Source organism: Oncorhynchus keta, chromosome 18, assembly GCF_023373465.1.
Source record: "Oncorhynchus keta strain PuntledgeMale-10-30-2019 chromosome 18, Oket_V2, whole genome shotgun sequence".
NCBI classification, from domain to species: Eukaryota; Metazoa; Chordata; class Actinopteri; order Salmoniformes; family Salmonidae; genus Oncorhynchus; species Oncorhynchus keta.
Genome location: NC_068438.1, coordinates 7,560,199 through 7,573,968, shown reverse-complemented (window position 1 = coordinate 7,573,968; position 13,770 = coordinate 7,560,199). Strand labels below are relative to the sequence as shown.

General features: G+C 43.1%; 1 protein-coding gene across 8 annotated transcripts in view; it reads left to right on the top strand.

The window, feature by feature from the left end:
• Positions 1–13,770, top strand: part of zgc:172282 (leucine-rich repeat and fibronectin type III domain-containing protein 1-like protein) — a 105,567-nt gene that overhangs the window by 28,998 nt on the left and 62,799 nt on the right. Inside the window, exon 1 of one of the 8 annotated variants that reach the window (XM_035791659.2) lies at positions 2,241–2,380. The exons of 6 other annotated variants lie outside the window; for them this stretch is intronic. The gene's annotated coding sequence lies outside the window, so the exon portion shown is untranslated. Of the gene's footprint in view, positions 1–2,240; positions 2,389–13,770 lie in introns of those variants that run through there. One more of the 8 variants, XM_035791658.2, reaches the window with a different exon arrangement.

Genomic DNA, 13,770 nt, shown 5'->3' with positions numbered 1-13,770 from the left:
GCACCAAGCTGGTTGTTACTCCCTCAGTACCACAGAGACAAGCCAAAATAGCTACCTACCTACCTGTTGTCGAAGGCTTGAAGTATGTTAGGTTTCACATGCTTGAATGTTGAAGTGTTCCTGTTGGATACAACATCCAACCCAACAGGTAGAATACATAGCCCAGTAGGGTCTTCTTTTCGCTATCTACCCTATCTTTCTATTACCCTTTTCTCTCTCTTCCAACCATTCACACCCCTACATCAGAGCAGCCCTTGGACGGGAGGGGAGATGTGTTAGGAGGTAAGGGGGGACGAGGAGGGACAGAGATGGAGCAGGAACACTGCTATTGTCTCGGGAACATTGTATAATGTTCAAGGCCCTTGTCGCCAACCGGCACTTTGTGTACATCTGTCTGTCATACGTTCCTTTCATCCTTGCATCTCCTCCTCCCCTCTTTATCCCCCTTCTTTTCGCACTGTGTCTCAGAACGAGAATACCATTAACCTTTCACTAATAGTGCTCCTCCAGAACCTGGGACACATTGTCAATCCACAGTTATTGTGTCTGAAATACATTTCCACAACACTCTGTAGTTGCTTAACTATATTCAGTGCATCGCACAAGCCTCTGTTGAAGTTGTAGCACACTGTTTCTCCAATGCTTCTGCCGTGACAAATTTGGCGTGTGGAACATGCATGTGTGGACACAGAGCATTTACGTAATTAAAAAAAGTAACTCATTGATTCCTTTCAGGTAAGTCAATCATTTTGGATTGAAAAGGTCAAGGTAGCTTAGCCAACCCAATTAAATATAAACCAAATTTGATCACATTTACATTTTCAGAAGTTGATTGATGTATTTATAGCCTATTTATGTGTGTTCCTAACCAGGTATGAATATATGTATATAACATTACTTAGCCTGGTGGTAAAGGGGACAAGGCACATTGGCTGTAGCATAGCAGCTGCGGTGGTAATCGGTATTCTACAGTTGATCGGACTGAAAAAAAAATCCTCTTGTTTTCATCCCATACAGCATGTCAGATCGATAATGTTTAGGTGTAGGCTGCTGCAACATTTATTTTCTGTGAGTTGCTGTGCCCTACCTTTCCCACTTTTTCTGAGTCAGACACAAAGAAACAAAAGCCATGGATCCAATTAATAAATCATAGAGGAACAAGGACAAGGACAGCTCAGGGAGATTGCTAGTATTGTTGTTTTGCCGTGGTCTTGTCGTGGTTGCTGTCTGCATCACCACACCTTTAGTAGCAATCAAACACTTCAAATGTGATTGATCGCACCTTTTCCCACAAGCCCAGAGCTGGAGCCAGAAATATCAAAGAGAAAGAGCTCTCTACTTCACACAACGTGGTCTCCCTTCTTTGTTCAAGGGCATCTGTTGGACATGTAGTTTTAGTCAGAACTAGAAGCACAAGCATTTGAATAGATGTGAACGTATCTGGTGTAATTTCCGAGCAAAAACAAAGGTGATTAATACGCAACACTTATTTTGGGAGAATTAAAAGGTCTTTCCGTTAGAAAGTAAATGTTAGGAAATTAAAATTCGAAGGGAGATATTTATTTTGGCTTAGACCAGCACTCAGTCAACATTATAAAGGGAGTTGGAAAACGATCAGCTTATTATACCCACCTAGGGACATGCGAGAGTTGTATTCCACCATGGTCGGTTTTTAATGCTTAAATGAAAGGTTCACCCATTTTGAATGTTATATTGTTTTTGTGCATCTCTGTGTGATGTTTTATCGATTCCCTAGGTCATTCCTAGTGGCGATTTTAGCATGTAAATCTTGGTGGGGCAAACAAACACGCCAAAAATGGGGAGGTGTGCTAGCAAAGCCACTACAGATTGCAGACTCCTAAATTGATAGCTGTAGCATCGCCTAAACAAACTGAACTAACTAGCTACTTTACATGCTGATATTGTCTTTGGTATTATTGAGTGTAGCTACGTTTGCAAGCTAGACAGCGAGCTAGCCAGCCCATAGACAGAGAGCATTGCATTGTGGGTTTTTGACTTGAGCTGCATACAACATATTTCCAAAATGATTTTCCATGTTGCTACCAAACTTTTATTACAACACCAAAATGGAACATTTGTTCACAGAAAATATTGCTATCACATATTGGTGTTATTTAACATGGTCAATTAAACGATTGAGTGGTTGTTTGTGGATTTCTCCTTTAAAAGGTACAGTACATTAATAGGTTTGGAGTGAAGCCGCTAGATTTAAACACGAAGACTTATCTACCAGAGCTGTAAAAGATGGCTGCGGTTATTACGTTGCAGTTCCTCCTAGATTGCCTGTCACCTCACTGGTGGAAGATCAGGTGAGAGCTGTCATTTCCATGAGGCTCCTGTGGCTGATGGATGAGAGGGGGTGAGTTGGTAAGAGCTCTCTAGCACGGGTATCCACAGGAAAATGTTATTTACCCAACTTTTTGTCGTGTCGTTAGGTTCCGTCGCTTTTATTTTCAATCTGTGAAGCATTGCGCGTGATGCGTAATATGTCAACTATAACCAACTGAAGCACGTTTCCTCGCAATCAGCTGGAAGTGTTTGCCCGGCCATAATGTGCAAGTGTTTGTCACGTGCGCATTGCATCAGTATTAAAGCTAAAAAACGGAAATACATGTCTCACATTCCTACCTGTGAAAGAACCAACAATATGGACAACCAGTAAAGTATAATTCTTGTTCATCATTCTGCCTTGTAGAGCTTGTGAGAGCAAACGTTCCTGATCCAAATGCTCATTTCTGCCCGACGTAGAATTCTGTGCAATTCACCGTCAGGTCTTCAAGCTCGGGGATCAAGATGTGTATTCTACTGTTATGGAGGGGATGCTTGGTAGGGGCGAGTAGTGTGAGGTGCAATGGTGAGAGAGAAGAGGTTATCGCAGTGTGAGTTCAAGGCTCAGCAGTGCATGGTGTGTGAAGGTGAGACTGAACAGGAGGCTGCTACTCCTTTGCTGCTGCTACTCTTCCCCGCACATTGACACATTGACTCTGTACCGGTACCCTCTGTATATAGCCCCACTATTGTTATTTACTGCTGCGCTTTAATTATTTGTTATTCTTATCTCTTACTTTTTTTTGTGATTTTTCTTAAAACGGCATTGTTGTTTAAGGGCTTGTGAGTGAGCATTTCACTGTAAGGTTGTTGTATTCTGTTGTATTCGGCACTTGTGACAAATACATTTTGACTTGAAGGGAGGCAAACACACACACGCAGGCAGAGGAGAGGCTCACTCTGACTAATGATTCTCAGATCACATGTGAATCCAGCCCCTTTTGAAAAGAGCTCCAATCTCCTCTCCCATCCCCCCATCCCTCACTCACTCTCACGTTCTGCTCCTCTATCATTGTGCCATGGAGGCATGCTGTTCAAACCGGTCTAGATGAGCATTTATGAAATCTCCCAAAAGAGATTGCCACTTTAGTCATTCTGAATAATTGATTACCATAATCACATATCAGTGATATTGCTCGGTATCAATAGATGGGTCCAGAGTACAAGAGGATAAGATCAGACTGATTAACTATTAACAGATCCACTAACAGATTACCGATCAATAATTTACTCTGCAGCCCTCATGGTACTTAAAGGGCCAAATGACAATATACAAATGAAAGTGCTTGGAAGACATGTGAAGCAATGGATTAGGTAAGCGTATTGAAAGTTCCAGTTGGACTTCAGTCAGTAGATGGACCCAAATCTTTCTCGCCTGCCACAGATGTCATGTCTGACAAACTGTTGACAAGTGGTCCAAGAATTAGCTCAACAAGCTCAAGTCCCGGAGCAGAAAATCGATTAGAGGAGAAAACGGAAACAAACCCAATGTGTTTTCTTTTGACCCATTTATCCTCTTTTCAGGGGGAAGACAAACTGTAGGCCATTGCTACAATTGATCACAGAGAGTCGAAATAAAGAGTACCACATCTATTTTTACCTCATATCAGTCAAAATAATCAAACTCAACTTTTTTTCATCACAAAGGCACAGTTGGCCCTTGGCTGCACATCTAATACACGCAGGTGTGAGCCATGCCATAGATCCACAACATTACTGCAGGTGTCACTGTGTAAGTTGCCACAGGCTGTGTGTCAGCAGATACATGTGCCTTAGTGATTGATTGCGTCATTACATGGCGTGGATTGATTGGACCAGGCAGACCCATTGTGCATGTTTTCTTATAGAAACATATTGCAGTAAAGGAGTTGCTGGATCATAGCAGGCACCTGATGCTAGCTAGTGAGTCAGGCAGGGGAGAATGTCTAATTAATGACCCATGTTAAAACATCTGTGCCTGCAGCCACCTGTATCTGTAAAGGGAAAACGGTAAACCTAGTAGCTCAGGAGGATCACACAGCAACTCTTTCAAAATGGTGGACAGGGTGAAGCTGCAGTCCAAAACAAATGATGTACAGTACATTCACATATGAATGGCATGGGAATGGGGTGGTGAGTCAGATGGGGCAAAAGGTGAATGGAGGGATGCGGTGTGCAATATGAACTCCTGTATTCCCATTGGAATTGCTCCGTCGTGGATGTCTATTGATTTCTGTAGTCTAATGCTGTATCCAGGTTGTGCAGCGATGGAGGGACTCCCAGCAGGGTGTATTTCTGTGGTGCAGCAAGGCCCCGAGGATCTGCATTAAAGGAAGCTGGTGTGAAGGAAAAGAAGACGGATGTTATTATTTAAAAAAAATATATATTTTTACATTTGATGGATGAAACAGTCCATTGAGGATGATGTGCTGCCGCCCTGGTTTCAGGCTTGAATAACAGAACACGGAGTCATTATACAGTAACTTGAAGAGTACTTGTCTGCTCGTTGTCTGTTTTTTTTCTTCCAATAACCTCCTATGAGGTGGACATATGGTCATGAGTAAAAGATGTCTTCAACATGCAGTGTTGCGAGCTTGAGTGCACGACACATGAACTGTAATTATTTGGTTAATGATGTTAATTATTGTGCTAATCATCTATCACAGTAGACCAGTGTTTACTTGGCACCATTTATAATGCTGTGTGAATTTCAGTACTGTATCTGTTGCATGTGCACAGTGGGGTCTGAAATTATTGACACCCTTGATAAAGATGAGCAGCAATTAATGTAGAAAATAAATCATTCAAATACTGAGCTATGTTGTGTGCTCCCCCCAAAATTGGGAAATTATATTATTGTATACTAATATAATTGCTGAAAAATGTAGGGGTCAAAATTCACACCCCTGTTTACAATGCATATCAATATCTCACGTTGCGAGGAAAACGGCACGAACCTTTTTCTTTAATGTTTTATGAGTTGAGGAACCCATTTTAAGAGGGATCTTAGCCATTCCTCCATACAAAATCCTTACAGATCCTTGATATCCTTTGTCTCTAATTCAAACCACAGGTTTTTAAAGGGGTTGAAGTCCGGACACAATTTAGTTTTTTGCCAATTAACCTTCGTGGATTTTGATGTGTGTTTGTGATTGTCTTACTTTACTTTACCGACTTTATTGTCCCCATGGGGAAATTTTGTTGCAGTGTCATGCCATTGCCAGCAGCATACCACCCTGCATCCCATTGCTGGCTTGCAGTGGGATACCAGATGCTGCTGGCAGTGGTGTTGGAGGGCCAGTAGGAGGCACTCTTTCCTCTGGTCTAAAAAATATTACAATGCCCCAGGGCAGTGATTGGGGACACTGCTCTGTGTTGGGTGCTGTATTTCAGATGAGATGTTAAACGGGTGTCCTGACTCTCTGAGGTCATATAAGATCCTATGGCACTTATTGTAAGAGTAGGGGTGTTAACCCTGGTGTCCTGGCTAAAGTCCCAATCTGGCCCTCAAACCATCATGGCCACCTAATCATCCCCAGCGTACAATTGACTCATTCATCCCTCTTCTCTCCCCTGTAACTATTCCCCAGGTTGTTGCTGTAAATGAGAATGTGTTCTCAGTCAACTTACCCGGTAAAAAAAAAAACATGTTTTAAATACAAAAGTTGTATTGTCAATTTGTTTTGTAACAGTTACATGCCAATAAAAAGAGACTACCCTGCTGGCCTTACTGGGTTGATAGGAACATTAGCCCAAGCTATTTAGGAGGATTATCACACCTGGCACAAATGATTGTCTAGTTCTGATTTTCCTGCCAAGGGGTGCCCTATACCTGCGCCCAGAGGGGAGTAGTTCAAAGTCCGGGTACAGGGGGTGGCTTGGCTCTAAAATTATTTTGTGAGCCTTGCAGAGGACCCTGACCATAAAGATCTCATCCAGGCACCTTGCTTGCTGTGGTGATAATCCTTCTTGGCATATTTCTCTGACTGACAGTGGAATTGACAAACCAACAATCAATACAAAAAGTTAAAATACTCTCAATGAAAGATTTGTAAAACAGAGTGAGTATAGTACAATTAACATTAAAAGATCCCAGCTTTTTAAGAAGTATAGTCTCTGTTGACCCCTTTGTAGATCAAGTCTGTACATTTACTCCACTGAGGCTTATTGTCCAAGAGGTCACCCAGATATTTGTATTCGTCTACAATCTCCATGTTCTGATCTCTGATAGATGTTGCAGAGGTAGGTGGTTTATCCTTCCTGAAGTCTATGCAAATCTCTTTGGTCTTATTGGTATTGAGGACCAAGTGTGATTAATCACACCACTCTAAAATGTCATTTAGGCCCGGGCCATGGTGTTCTTCGTCATCCTGCAACAGGCTGATCAAGGCAGTGTCATCAGTGAACTTGTCTTGCTGGAAATGTCAGCCTCCTGGCAGAGGAAACCAGGGTTTTTTGGCTAAATACTGGGTAAAGTTCACAATGCTGTTGACCTTAACAAAGGCCCCAGGGAATTATCAGGAAAAAGCAAAAGAGACCCATAACACCAAAGATCCATCACCATATTTTACAGTAGGTACGGGGTTATTTTCTTTTCATTGGTGTGTGTGTGGCCAAAGAGCTCTATTTTCATCTAACCAAAAGCACCGGTGCCAATCCAAGGTCCAATGCCTTTTTTTTTTTAGAAAACTCCAGATGTTTACATTTGTTGGATGACATGAAAGTAGAGCTCTTTGGCTATGCACACCAGTGGTGGGATTGGCATCTCAATAAGGATGCATGAGCAGAAAAGAACCCCATACCTACTGTAAAATATGACGGTAGATCCTTGATGTTATGGGGCTATTTTTATGTTATGGGACTACATCTAGAAAAATGTATAAGCAATGCAGGTGTCATCTCAATATGTCATTTAGAGGAAATTCATGCCAACGTATCTTTCCTCGCTGAAAATATCTACTATCATGCAAATGAAGTGGTAAAAAGGTGGATAAATATTATATCAGCAGAGGCCGGTCCCATAGAGGCACCACTCATCCTGGAAGTATGTGTTCCTTTGCCAAAGCATTCCCTCTCCGCTCTCACTGTAGCTTGTTTGGAAGTGAGTAGCGGAGTTGCAGACTGTCACAGGGATGGGGATCCTCCATTGAGAGCGATCACTTGACTGGAACACCCCCCCCACGCCCTCTCCTCATACTTCTTCACCTCCAAGAAGAGAAGTGGAGCAAAAAAAACATTATTAGTCTTGTGGCAGGAAGGTAACGGGACAGATACATAATGCAGGAAACCTCGAGTTTGCCGGGGAGTCTAACGATGCGGGGCTGCAGTCAGACTAGTGATATTTAAAACTAGCTGGCTGCTGAGAGAGTGAGAGCCTGGCTGCTGACAGATGAAACCTTAACGCCGGCCCATCAGATGTTCTGCATGAGCCTCAGATCACCTACTGTTAGAGATGGGGCAGCACTGTGGCTTTTATTGGGGTGGGGTCAAGAGATAAGCTTTTGACCATTATAAATTATAAAAGGTGCAAGGAATACGTATCTCTTCACGGTGAAAGGTTTGAGAAACAAAATGCGGATCATGTCTATGCTCAGAGGTTTTAGCGTTGCCACATCTGATATGTCTCTCGAGCAAGCTTGACCATGGGTTGAAGGTTGAACACACCAGCTAAGAACTAGCATAAGAATCACACAGCCTCAACCCCCCCCCCCCTCCCCCCCAGCCATCCTATCTGATATGTGAATTACATCCCTCCAGAATAGCAGAATGGTTCAGTCCTTTCAAAGTAAATGCAGCCTGCAGTCATAATCAAACTCCAGGGGGTGGGGGGGGATTTCTGGTTGTGGATTGTTTCCATCCCCGTCGGGGTCCTTTGGAGAAACAGGTGGTTTTCTCTCTGTCTGCGTCACTAATCCCGCTGAGAGAAATAGTCTGTCACCCCAGTCATTTTCACAAACATTCTAGAATCTTCTGCCCCTTTTGCCACTGACAGCAAGCAATTCTGTGATATTAGCTAACCTTGTTGTTTTCTAGACATCAGTCTAATATTGCCACTGTCACTTGTGAGCAACAAGAGCAGACCACATGCTCTTATTACATACACCCATGCACATGTTTGTGTCTGTAAAAATTGCTAAATGTTCCATCTCTTAAACATATCATTGGGTAGTCAGTAACATTTTGCTGGGCTCAAAATTGCCATTGAGCATATTGTTGTGATTGAAGCCGTGGTTATATGTGGGGCTCGTAAGAAAATCATTTATTTTTGTTGTTGATTGCAGGTAGATATGGGGGTGAAGACCCCTGTAACTGCTTCCCATTACTCTGCTGTTGGATGAGATTTCGCGAGTTATTGACAGCTTGTGGGTATAAATATTGTCTAAATTGTGTGTGATCCCGCCTGCTCATGTCATTCCTTTTCCTGAACAGGTTAACAATTATGGCCTCAGGCAAGGTAGCAGAACTCCACAGCAAAGCTGCTGAGGCATCACTACAAGTTATGTTTGTTTGTTGAATGGCATGTGCTTTAAGAAAATAAGTACAGTCCACCGTATGTGTTCAATGGGCCTATGATTCAAATTCAAGTGCCGAAATAGATTTTGACATCTACTCTCAGTCCTTTCCCGCCTCCCTCTTTTATGTAACAATGTCATCCCCAAGGAGATGGACTATAGCTATGAGTGTGCAAGGTAATTGGCCATCTCACAGGGATACTGGAGGTAGACACTTTTAGCGGAATGTATGTTGATAAAGAGCTTTTAAGATGTGACAAGGTTGGAGGGTTTTGAAAGACTGTGCAATTTCAAACGGCATATTCTGTAATAGAGGTTTAGTGAATGTACATTGTATGTGGCTCTAATGGCTGTTTTATGTATGTTCCAACACCGCAGCCCATTATCGTGTCTGCTCACGTTGCCGGTCTGTAATGATGGGGTGCCTCACCAGGGTGCCCACTCTTCTGCCCGTCAAAGTCCCTATTAGTGGAGCTGATTCTGCTGTACGTGCGGCAGAGGGCACAGAGGCAGGGAGACACAGGGGTGTTCATTAAGCAACCACCTCGTTACACTGTCTAGAGCATACCGGACTGTTAGCTGAAGTGGTCCATCAGTCAATTTCTTGGGGTACTATACCTATTTTGCCAATTGGCCTGGACCCTTTTACTACACGGACCCCTGCTGATCCACCACGACTGGTCTGCCGACGTAACCACACGAAGGGGCTACAACCGACTTCTTCCGTCGCAACATCCCTCTAAGGCCCTTCTGCTAGCCCGCTAGCCCCGGCCCGCTACCTGTCTGAATTGCCGTTTCTCCAGCCCGTCCAGCTACTCATTGGACCCTATGATCACTCGGCTACGCATGCTCTCCCTAATGTCAATATGCCTTGTACATTGCTGTTTTGGTTAGTGATTGTTGTCTTATTTCACTGTAGACTCCAGCCCTGCTCAATATGCCTCAGCTAACCCTCTTCTCCCACCTCCCACACATGCAGTGACCTCACCTGGTTTAATTGATGCCTCTAGAGACAACACCTCTCTCATCGTCACTCAATGCCTAGGTTTACCTCCACTGTATTCAAATCCTACCATACCTTTGTCTGTGCATTATGTATTGAATCTATTCTACTTCGCCCAGAAACCTGCTCCTTTTACTCTCTGTACCAAACATACTAGACGACCAGTTCTTATAGCCCTTAGCCGTACCCTTATCCTACTCCTCCTCTGGTGATGTAAAGTTTAATCCAGGCCCTGCAGCTCCTAGCTCCACTCCCATTCCCCAGGCGATCTCATTTGTTGACTTCTGTAACTGTAAAAGTCTTGGTTTCATGCATGTTAACATGAGAAGCCTCCTCCCGAAGTTTGTTTTATTCACTAATTTAGCACACTCTGCCAACCCAGATGTCTTAGCCATGTTTGAATCCTGGCTCAGGAAGGCCACGAAAAACCCTGTAATTTCCATCGCTAACTATAACATTATCCGACAAGATAGAACTGCTAAAGGGGGAGGAGTTGCAATCTACTGCAGTGTTCTGTCTTACTATCCAGGTCTGTGCCCAAACAATTTGAGCTTCTACTTTTAAAAATCCACCTTTTCCAGGAACAAGTCTCTCACCATTGCCGCTTGCTATAGGCCAACTTCTGCCCCCAGCTGTGCCCTGGACACCATATGGGAATTGATTGCCCCCCCATCTATCTTCAGAGCTTGTGCTGTTAGGTGACCTAAACTGGGACATGCTTAACACCCTGGCCATCCTACAATCTTGATGCCCTCAATCTCACACAAATGATCAATGAATCTACCAGGTACAATCCCAAATCCGTAAACATAGGCACCCTCATAGGTATAATCCTAACCAACCTGCCCTCCAAATACACCTCTGCTGTCTTCAACCAGGATTTCAGCGATCACAGCCTCATTGCTTGCACCTCCGGATGAAAAGCGTGCCCAAAGTAAACTGCCTGCTACTCAGGCCCAGAAGCTAGGATATGCATATAATTTGATTTGGATAGAAAACACTAAAGTTTCCAAAACTGTTAAAATAATGTCTGTGAGTTTATCAGAACTGATTTGGCAGGCTTGTATTCTGAAAAATGAGAGAGTAAAACCACTCTGAATGAGTGGACCCTACAGTGTCCCAGAGGTTCTTCATGCGCTCGTCCGAGAGCGCGCCTATCTTGTTTACCTTTTATATTGACGACGTTATTGTCCGGTTGAAATATTAGCGATTGTTTAGGCTAAAAACAACCTGAGGATTGATTATAAACATTGTTTGACATGTTTCTATGAACTTTATGGATACTATTTGGATTTTTCGTCTGCCTGTTGTAACTGCATTTGAACCTGTGGATTACTGAACAAAACTGAGGTTTTTGGATATAAACAGGAACTTTATTGAGTAAATGGGAAGATCATCAAAGGTAAGTAATTATCACTATTTATGACTTTTGTAATTCCTTTACTTGGTTGTAAAATGTTCGTATGCTTTTGTAAGCGGGGCGCTGTCCTCAGATAATCGATTGGTATTCTTTCGCCGTAAAGCTTTTTTGAAGTCTGACAAAGCGGCTGGATTAACAAGAAGTTAATCTTTAAGCCGATGTATAACACTTGTATTTTTTATGAATGTTTATTATGACTATTTCTATCCTAATTATATGCATATCCTAGCTTCTGGGCCTGAGGACCAGGCAGTTTACTTTGGGCACGCTTCTCATCCAGACATCGAAATACTACCCCCAAGCCATAAGAAGTTTTAAGCATATCCAATCCAAAATTAAATCTAGAATCGGCTTCCTATTTCGCAACAAAGCATCCACTCATGCTGCCAAACATACCCTCTTAAAACTGACTATCCTGGTGATCCTTGACTTTGGCGATGTCATTTACAAAATAGCCTCCAACACTCTACTCAACAAATTGGATGCAGTCGATCACAGTGCCATCCGTTTTGTCACCAAAGCCCCATATACTACCCACCACTGCAACCTGTATGCTCTCGTTGGTTGGCCCTCGCTTCATAAGTCTTTGCTAGGTAAAGCCCCGCCTATCTCAGCTTACTGGTCACCATAGCAGCACCCACCCGTAGCTCGCTTTCCAGCAGGTATATTTCACTGGACACCCCCAAAGACAATTCCTCCTTTAGCCACCTTTATTTCCAGTTCTCTGCTGCCAATGACTGGAACGAATTGCTAAAGTCACTGAAGCTGGAGACTCATATCTCCCTTACTAACTTTAAGCAACAGCTGTCAGAGCAGCTCACAGAGCTCACACTGCACATGTACATAGCCCATCTGTAAATAGCCCATCCAACTACCTCATCCCCATACTGTTATTTTTTATTATTTGCTCCATGGCACCCCAGTATCTCTACTTGCACATCTATCACTCCAGTGTTTAAATTGTAATTATTTCACCACTATGGCCTATTCATTGGCTTACCTCCCTTATCTTAAAAATGTATATTCAGTTATTGACTGTTTGTTTGTTTATTCCATGTGTAACTCTGTCGTTGTTTGTGTCGCACTGCTTTGCTTATTCTTGTCCAGGTCACAGTTGTAAATGAGAACTTGTTCTCAACTAGACTACCTGGTTAAATAAAGGTGAAATAAAAATAAACACCACGATGCCCTACCAGGTGGAGAGGATAGCGGCTCGTCACAAAATAAATAAATGGATAAATGAGGACCGGTGCAGCCGAAAGGGAGGCTGATGCGAGGGATGGAGCGGGTGAGGGAGGGCCGGGATGTCTCAAGGTCGAGCTGTTTCCTGGAATGAGAGACTTGGAGGGGGGGCTTTCTAAAAGAGGAACATTGTTTTGTTGTTCCAACATTGAGATGAAGGGGGTTCAGACCTAATCAGCCTGAGGATGCAGGCTAGCTTAAGTCTTCCACCCTGGTGCACTCGGGCTGTCTCGGAGTGGAGAGAGTGGGGCCAAGTTTCTGGCATCCAGCGGCCACAGAGCTCCCGAAAGGTCAGGAGGATTTGCTATTAAATATAGTCCAGGCTGGAGGACCTTATGTCCCGTCTGATCGAATTAAGTTAATTTAGTGAACAAAATATCACAAGATGGCAAAGCACCTCCCCAACAATTTCATGGCAGAGAAAGTCAATGAAGAAATATAGTCCTACTTCCAAGTGCCTGAAAAGATAAATGGTTTCAAGAAGTTAAAGAAAGCAAGAATTGTTCCCAATCTCTGGTCTGTATTGCACAGATCGACTGAGTTCTCTGGTAAAAGTATAACCTTAATTGATTTTGAAATTGCATCTAGTTCATTCTGCTATTACAGCTTAGGCTTGTCTCAACAGTAAATTGAAAGACCGACTGAGTTCCCCCAAAACAAATAAATAAAAAAATCGGCCTATAATCATCTGGTTAAAGAGCGACTGCCTTTTAAAAAGCAACAAATCCCTTTAAAACTTCCTATGTGGCATCAATATGAGTCAAGCAGTTATTCTATCGTCACAATTGACCACAAAGTTTAAATATGATAATTTTTGCCATAATCTCAGTCTGGTAGCGCGGGGAACAGGCCCTGGCTCAGTGGTCGAGGTCCTTGATGATCTGTGACAACGGGTCCTGTAGATGTTCTGGAGGGCAGGTGGTGTGCCACTGGTGTTGTGTTGGTCTGCACCACCCTTTGGAGAGCCCTGCGGTTGTGGACGGTGCAATTGCTGTACGAGGCGGTGATACAGTCTGGCAGGATGCTTTCAATGGTGCAACACTATACGTTTGTCAGGGCCTTAGGGGTCAAGCCAAATTTCTTCAGCCTCCTGAGGTTGAAGAGGTGCTGTTGCTCCTTCTTCACCACATTGTCTGTGTGAAGAGACCATTTCCGTTCATTATCTATCATTACCATTCGGCTAAATATGTGTATACGACCAACAACATTTGTTTTTTATTATCTTATCATTATCAGGTAATTATCATTACCTTGTAAATGATGAC